Source organism: Rutilus rutilus (genome assembly GCF_951802725.1).
Source record: "Rutilus rutilus genome assembly, chromosome: 13".
NCBI lineage: Eukaryota > Metazoa > Chordata > Actinopteri > Cypriniformes > Leuciscidae > Rutilus > Rutilus rutilus.
Genome location: NC_140218.1, coordinates 27,135,740 through 27,144,547, shown reverse-complemented (window position 1 = coordinate 27,144,547; position 8,808 = coordinate 27,135,740).

Here is an 8,808-nt window from a genome sequence, read left to right as displayed (position 1 = left end):
TCATCATATAGAGACTGTGTCTGTTCCCCGATTTTGGAAATCCAAAAAATGTTTAAACCTATCTAAGGTTAAAAATTTAATTGATGTTCAACAAATAAAAAACAGCTATAATACAGATGAGCAAATGATAAAGCTTGGGTTGCTGAATATTCGATCGCTTACTTCAAAAGCACTCATTGTTAATGATATGATTTCAGATAATAACCTAGATGTGCTGTGTTTGACAGAAACCTGGCTAAAACCAAGCGATTACATTACTTTAAATGAGTCCACCCCGCAAGATTACTGTTATAAACATGAACCCCGTCTGAAACGCAAAGGGGGTGGTGTTGCTGTAATTTATAGTAATATTTTCAAAACCACTAAGAAATCAAGTTTCGAATATAATTCTTTTGAAGTGTTAGTGCTTAATGTAAAAATATATAGTAAAAATGATAAATCATGTTTGAGATGTGTGCTGGCTACTGTATACAGGCCACCAGGGCACCATACAGACTTTATCAAAGAATTTGCGGACTTTCTATCAGAGTTAGTATTGGCTGCAGATAAAGTACTAATTGTTGGTGATTTTAATATACACATCGATAATGAAAAAGATGCATTGGGATTGGCATTTAAAGACATTGTAAACTCAATTGGAGTTAGACAACACGTGTCAGGACCTACTCATCGTCGTAATCATACTCTAGATCTAATATTATCACACGGAATAGATGTTGATGCCGTTGAAATTCTGCAGCAGAGCGATGACATCTCAGATCATTATCTAGTCTCGTGTAAATTACATTTAGCCAAGGCTGCAAAGCCGACTCCGTGTTACAAATATGTTAGACCTATCACTTCTGCTACTAAAGATTGCTTTATTAATAATCTTCCTGATCAGTTTCATCATCTCAGCATCTCAGATAGCTTAGAAAAACTTGATATTGCAACAGAAACTTTTAACTCTCTCTTTTCCAGCACTTTAGACACAGTTGCTCCTTTGCGCTTAAAGAAGATTAAAGAAAATAATCCAACGCCGTGGTACAACGAGCACACTCGGGCCCTTAAGAGAGCAGCCAGAAAAATGGAGCGCAACTGGAAGAAAACAAAACTAGAGGTATTTCGCATTTCATGGAAAGAGAGCTCGATTGCTTACAGAGAGGCTTTAAAAGCTGCTAGATCTGCTTATTTTTCAAACCTATTAGAAGAAAATAAACATAATCCTAGGTATTTATTTGAAACAGTGGCTAAACTAACGAAAAAGAAAGCTTCAAACACAGAAGTTTCCAAGCAGCACAGCAGTAATGACTTTATGAACTTCTTCACTTATAAGATTGATAATATCAGGGACAAAATTATAACTATGCAACCGTCTACTACAGTATCGCATCAGGCAGTGCATTGTAGTCTCCCTGAGGAAAAATTTGATTCATTCATTGCTATAGGAGAGGAAGAATTTACTAAACTCGTTAAATCATCTAAATCTACAACATGTATGCTAGACCCTATACCGACTAAGCTACTGAAAGAGATGCTTCCAGAGGTCATAGATCCTCTTCTTAATATCATTAATTCCTCTTTGTCTCTAGGATACGTACCAAAAAACTTTAAGCTGGCTTTGATTAAACCGCTTGTTAAAAAAATGCAACTTGATCCTTCAGAATTAGTCAATTACAGGCCGATCTCGAATCTACCTTTTCTGTCAAAGATACTAGAAAAGGCAGTATCTTCACAACTATGTTCCTTTCTAGAAAGAAATGATATCTGCGAGGATTTTCAGTCCGGATTTAGACCATACCATAGTACTGAGACTGCTCTCGTTAGAGTAACAAATGATTTGCTCTTATCATCCGATCGTGGTTGTGTCTCTCTATTAGTGTTACTCGATCTTAGTGCTGCGTTTGACACCATTGACCACAACATTCTTTTAACCCTCAGGTGGTTTACGGGGTCTTTTTGACCCCAAATGACTTTTGCTCAAATTAAAAAAAATGTTCCCTTTGTCCAAATGGTATGAAACCTTCTACGGCTCTTCACACTTTCTAGATCTACAAAAAAAAAATTAAATTGGAATGATATCTGTTTTTATGTTAGCGTGACAAAAATTGTGACACTCGTGGTCTTCGGGGTCTCTGAGGGTTCAGTACAAAAAAATGCTAAACTTTGACAAAAATATTTTATTTTTGTTATAATTGTGATTTTATAATATTTAGATATGAATCCAACTGAATCCAACTTGTGAAAAGATATCTTTCAGGTAGTCAAATAGCAAATAGCATATAGTGGAGCTCTATGGCCATCTAGTGGTTAAAGTGATTTTTTTTTTTTTTTTTTTACTGCATTTTCCAAAAATGTTACATTAAACCATTTAAAATGATCCATGTTATCCCCATGAATGAAAGTTAGAAATCTGGGTCTTTTATAAAGTGAATTTTACATCAAATGCTGTTTTTTTGTAAAAAGCTTATTTAAATAAATATTTATTTATTTATTTATAGAAATTTAAAAGATATCATAAATTCTCCAAAAACTGCACAAATGTTGAGTAAAAACATTAACAAACAGAATAAAATTACATTTGTAAAAAAAAAAACTATTATCTTGTTACAAAATTAAATGTTATTGTCTGGGGTCTCTGGAGACCCCAAAAAACACGAGTGTAGACATAAATAAAGAGCATCAGAGGGTTAAATAGACTAGAAAACTATGTTGGCATTAGTGGAATTGCACTAGCATGGTTTAAATCATACTTATCTGACCGTTATCAGTTTGTAGCAGTAAATGAAGAGATGTCTTATCAATCACAAGTTCAGTATGGCGTACCACAGGGCTCAGTACTAGGACCGCTGCTGTTCACTCTGTACATGCTACCCTTAGGAGATATCATTAGGAAACATGGCATTAGCTTTCACTGTTATGCCGACGATACTCAGCTCTATATTTCTTCAAAACCTAACGAAACTTACCAATTCACTAAATTAACAGAATGCATAGCTGATATAAAAAACTGGATGACTCGTAATTTCCTACTTCTAAATTCTGAAAAAACAGAGATTCTAATTATTGGACAAAAAACTTCCTCACGTAATAACCTAGAATACTGTCTAACACTTGATGGCTGCTCTGTTAAGTCTTCGTCGTCGGTTAGGAACCTGGGTGTGCTCTTTGATACCAATCTTTCATTTGAAAGTCACGTGTCTAGTATCTGTAAAACCGCATTTTTCCATCTTAAAAATATATCTAAATTACGTCATATGCTCTCATTGACAAATGCGGAACAATTAGTCCATGCGTTCATGACCTCAAGGCTAGATTATTGTAATGCTCTACTGGGTGGTTGCCCTGCACGCTTAATAAACAAACTACAGCTGGTTCAAAACGCAGCAGCTCGAGTTCTTACCAGAACCAGGAAGTATGACCATATTAGCCCGGTTCTGTCAAAACTGCACTGGCTCCCTATTAAACATCGCATCAATTTTAAAATATTGCTGATTACTTACAAAGCACTAAATGGTTTAGCTCCGCAGTACTTGAGCGAGCTCTTAACGCATTATACTCCTTCACGTCTATTGCGATCTCAAAATTCCGGCCAGTTGATAATACCTAGAATATCTAAATCGACTGCTGGTGGTAGATCCTTTTCCTATTTAGCACCAAAACTTTGGAACAGTCTTCCTACCATTGTCCGGGAAGCAGACACACTCTGTCAGTTCAAATCTAGATTAAAGACACATCTCTTTGACATAGCGTTCACATAATACATTATAGACTTCTATAATTCAATATTAGGCTGCATAGATTAGGTCAGCTGGAACCGGGAACACTTCCCATAAATCCTGATGTACTTGTTACATCATGAGAAGAATGGCATCTACGCTAATTTTAGTGTCTTTGTTTATCCCAAGGTTTTCCCGCAGCCTGCCGGATCCAGGCCGTTTCCAGATCTGATGAAGGACCTTCGCCTGGACCCGGTGTCAACGCAGTGCTGAAGGGCCAACTAGTCTCTCCCTATGGAGGATCCCTTTCCCACTCTACAGATAACGCGTCGTCGGGAAAACTCAATTTGCGTATCTACCCCGAATTGATAAAATAAAATAAAATTCTGAATCAAAACTATAAGGAAACACCAGTAATTTGTTTAGGTTTGGTTTGTAGGGAATTCCAAACCTGCACACATATATTCAAACGCACATAACTATAGAACCCGTTCTTAATGCGCATCTGAACGCCATCAGCGTTTCTCACAGGTTCGCTAAAGTCTGTGTAGAGAGAATGGTGTCGTCTTGGCGGCCCTAATTTAAAAACAAATGATCGTTGCGACGGAAGCGAATCAATCAAAACTAACTTTAGCTGGAAAATAACTTTATTAAAGAACCGCTATAAAGCCAAAACAATCTTACGTTATATTATACATTTATCTCTGTGAAGCTGCTTTGAGACAATCTACATTGTTAAAAGCGCTATATAAATGAAAATGACTTGACTTGACTTGACTTAAAGGGATCCTCCATAGGGAGAGAGTTGGCACTTCAGCACTGCGTTGACATCGGGTCCAGGCGAAGGTCCATCGTCAGATCTGGATACGGCCTGGATCCGGCAGGCTGCGGGAAAACCTCGGGATAAACAAAGACACTAAAATTAGCGTAGATGCCATTCTTCTCATGATGTAACGAGTACATCAGGATTTATGGAAAGTGTTCCCGGTTCCGGCTGACCTAATCTATGCAGCCTAATCTACGTCACTTTGGATCACAGTCCCGGGGTGCGTTTCCCGTACAAAGACATAACTTTCTGCTTAACTATAGTTAGTCACGACTGTTTCCCAACACCATACTGTCGCAAATTACAAACAACACAAATAGACAATTGAACATTAAAAACCACAACAGTCAACACATACAAAGAATTACACATTTTCTTAAAAAAAAAAAAAGACATTTAACTGCAGTAGGGATAAAAGACCTTTGAAATCGCTCTGTAGAACACTGAGGCATTCCACTAAATTAGCTTTTAAGTCCACTAAAGATACAGTAATCTGTTTTAGATCAAACTATGTTGGAACTATGTTTTCAGGCTGATAACGACAGAACTTGCAACCATAGTTGGCTAGCGATGCTTTCGGGAAACGCACCCCTGAACTTACATGCACAACTTTTGTTTCAATCGGACTGAATTCACTCCGATTGATGAATCTGAATGTAGTGTTTACATTAACGTTAAACATGATCTGGTTGATGTGCGCGTTAATATCATAGACAGTATAAGAAGTGGACAGAGCCATCTCATTGGAACTCAATTGAGACAAGTGAAGCCCATTTTTAGCGGAATTTTTTTTTTTTGGACTTCCGTTCCTGACGCGCAGACTCAAACAGAGCTTGACGACGTAGATGTGACGCGAGCAACCGTCTGTCTTCTAGTGGCTGTGGCATTAGAAATCTGAATCATTCCCTTCCGAATCTTGCAGAGACGGAGAGTGTGAGTAGGAGGTGTCCATGAGCTAGGAGCAGGAGAAACTTTTGCAAAGTATTCTGATGAATTATTTTGTCATTTTGCCTCCACGTCCCCCCGATTGCCTGCGAGCTTCTCCTCCTGTCCATACGGTAATCTCTCTACTGCGCGACTCTACTCTTATGACGCAATCGTTAGCCTACTTTTACAAAAACTGCTTCTACGGGGCCATAACGTAAGATACAAGGTAATGGAGCATTTTATACATTGTCGTGTTTCTTTAGAAATAAATAATGGACAAATGGAGTCTTCAAATGCCTCAGATGTAAAGTTATTCGCTGTCAAAGTGACGCCAAAATGAATGGGAGTCAATGGAATGCTAACAGCAGGTGAAGTTCTGCTACAAGATGGCGGCACGCGGCCGGCTTCAACTTCCGGTCGACTTCCTTCCCGCTTGGTTAATATGCCACAAGCTTCAAATCGGAATAGATTTTTTAACATGTGCACACTGCACGAGTTTCCTGCTGTTTGCGCATAGTACTATTCTCCTACATTTGTTCTTTATTTGTTTTAAACAGTAGACTTAATATTTATCCATTTCTGGTCATAATTTGGAGACAATGAGCATATGAACCGTTGTGCCGTGCTGCTTGTATTTATCTGTATAGCTATAGTCGTCTATGAGAATCCGAAACAAGGACAGGTGGGACGTTGTCCTGCTTTACTTCACAGACGCAGTGAAAGGAGAATTTTAGAATGATGGGACACTCATTTAGATGACACTTTATCCAACAGGAAGAACAGCTCGTTCCGCGTGTCATACGTCATTACGCTATTTCAACGTCATTGCACATGCGCAGTCCTTTCAGTTTCGGTTTTCAATCCGATCAAGTGTTTACATGTTCTCTCGATCGGATTAGAAAAGGAATAAACCACCCCTTTCAATCCGATCGAAATATCATTCGGATCGAGCTCAATCAGGAAGGCTTTTCAGTCCAACGTACTGAACCGTCAATCCAATTACTAACGGATTATTTGGTTGTAAATGTAGCCACTGTTTCAGATTTATGGGGAAAATAACAAACAGAGTCAATGGGGTTTTACCACAATAGGGTGGTTGTGTACACACACTGCTGACACAGAAATATGTTCAAAAACAAAGTGAATTTTGCATAATAGGTCCCCTTTAATATCACCGTCTTGCTACATTAGGACTTGTCTGGTAGTAATAACCACGGGACAATGGAGGGAAGTCTTGTTTTGCTCTCCCGGTGGACGTTTCTATAAGCATGTGACGTCACGTTTTCACCAGAGATGCTAGCTGAATTGAACTCATTTCATAACTGATGTACAGTACACAGTTATTGAACCAAAATGAATCGACACTGATCTGAATTCAAATGAATAATGACTTTATATTATTGTCTTTTTAGAGCTACTTCAGCAGAATTGAAGTCTGTTTGCATCACTGAATCATTATTTTCCTGTTTGTCACTGTAAGCTACTTTGAAACAGTATATAAAGCGCTTTATAAATAAAGGTGACTTGACTTGAAACCACGAATTGTGTTGGTTGTATACTTTTTGTTGTATATCTGTTCAGCAAAGCGTTATACATATTTTGATATACAAGTGATTGATTATTGCCATGTTCATTGATTATAATCTGACTGGTAAAAAAAAAAGAGGAAGAATTTTCAGCATGTCTGCTTCAATGGATTTTTAAATTTTGTTGTTGTCAAAATCTATTTTAGTCACTCCAATACATAATTTACATCAAATGTAATCTAGCCGATGAACATCTATTTGCATCATGGAGAGAGTGTTTGTTTTCTGGTTCTGAGTGCAAGAGATCTTAACACTCGTGATCTTTTAAGCCACATTAGCTGCATTAGTGCTGTCATTTTTGCCCCATAATGTGAATTGTAAGCACACAGCAGCCACCGCTCATTACCTCATGGCTTTCTTTTGCATACATTTTTTCCAGTTAATTGAGAAAAATAGACTGTACTATAATAAATGATTTCTAATTTCTCTCATAATCTGGTCCTCAACAGGTCAGGTGTTTTTCTCTCCGAGAGAGCAGCCGTTCATTCACGGCGCTCTGGATTCAAGTAACACTCGCCCCTGGCAGCTGAAGATGACGTTACTATGGAAACAGTTTTTGCTGCTATCAATCATGGAGTATCTCGCAGGTAAAATGAATTGGTAATTCCTTCCCTGTGTGGCTCTTGTGGCATATTCACAACTATGTCTCTATCAACTTTAACTTAATCATTTTATAGGAAGACTCTACTGATGTTTTGATGCTCAGAGTTAATATAAATGAGAAGAAAGCTTTACGGTCACGGACCGTTGCATCAGATGTTCTCCTCTAAGTTCGCTGAAGCATTACGTATGTGGTCAACTTGTCTGGTAATTTATTGTTTCGGTGTGAACCCACAGCAGACAGGAACAAATGTGATGTTGCGGCATTTGTTGCTATCAGCCCATATCTTGATTATGAGCAGAAGACAGTAATAGACCCTGACGCAGAGAATCAGGCTTACGGGAGCAGGACGTGTTTTGGATGTGGTGGAAGAGCTTTCAATTAAGCTGTGCAGTCACTTTGAAAATGATTTGTGTTGCGCCATAGAAGGTTTTTGGAGGCTTCGATACAATGTGTCCTCCAAGGAAATTGAACTAGTATGTCACAGTTTATGGCTTCTCTCCCTATAGATGTGGGAGGGGAAATTATTTCTCTGAATATGAATTCACTGGAAATATACAGATTTATAAATACCAATTCAACCCTGAAATTCGAATGAAGATATTATGAAAAATTGTACTGGTTTGCTGAGTCTTTTTAGCTTGGAACAGGAAGAAAAAGCACCATAAAAGTGGTCTGTACGACATGTGTGCTGTGTTTCAAGTCTTCTGAAGCCATACTATAGCTTTGCGTGAGGAACAGATTGCAATTTGAGTCATTCTTCACCGCCTGTGAGCTGTTAATGGCTGTGACGGGATCATTGAGTATGTGAGTTGAACTCGAGAACCAATTTGATTTGTGAATGAATCATTCAGACTGGTTTTGCAAACTGAATCAACCGATTCGTTGAAAAGATCCAACTTAAATATATTTTGCAAGTCTGCAAGTTATTCTTTGTCAACTGTGGTAATTCCAAGTACTTACACTTTAAGTTTGGCTGAATTTCACCGGTTGCCATTTTTCAACATTGGGCGTTCTTGCAATGTTGCAGAGACGTAGAAAATGATGCAATATGCAAAACTGTTATCCAATCATAACAGTGGGCTTTTACATCCAAATCTTGAATGCAGCATGCCCATCATAACGGAGCGTTTTAAAAACAGGATAGAAAATAGCCTAAATGATCAAGTT